This window comes from Oryx dammah, unplaced genomic scaffold (genome assembly GCF_014754425.2).
Source record: "Oryx dammah isolate SB20612 unplaced genomic scaffold, SCBI_Odam_1.1 HiC_scaffold_15, whole genome shotgun sequence".
In the NCBI taxonomy this organism is placed as follows: Eukaryota; Metazoa; Chordata; class Mammalia; order Artiodactyla; family Bovidae; genus Oryx; species Oryx dammah.
Window position 1 is genome coordinate 49,335,051 of NW_024070199.1, and position 306 is coordinate 49,335,356.

Sequence of the window (306 nt, forward strand, 5' to 3'; positions counted from 1 at the left end):
GAATCTGCCTGCCATGCAGGAGACTGGGTTTGCTCCTTGAATTGGGACAGTCCACTGGAGAAGGGAATAGCAGCCCGCTCCAGTATTCTTGCCTGGGAATCACACACACACACATGCACGCACACGCACACACACACGCACGCACACAATTATCACACACACAGACACACACACACAATTATCACACACACACAGACAGACACAGACACACACACACAGACACACACACACAGACACACAGACACAGACACAGACACACACAGACACACACACACACACACAGACACACACACACAGACACACACA

General features: G+C 51.0%; 1 protein-coding gene across 2 annotated transcripts in view; it reads left to right on the top strand.

Annotated features, from left to right (window-relative positions):
- SIRT3 (sirtuin 3) overlaps nucleotides 1–306 on the top strand; it is a 25,902-nt gene that overhangs the window by 9,363 nt on the left and 16,233 nt on the right. The window lies entirely within an intron of this gene.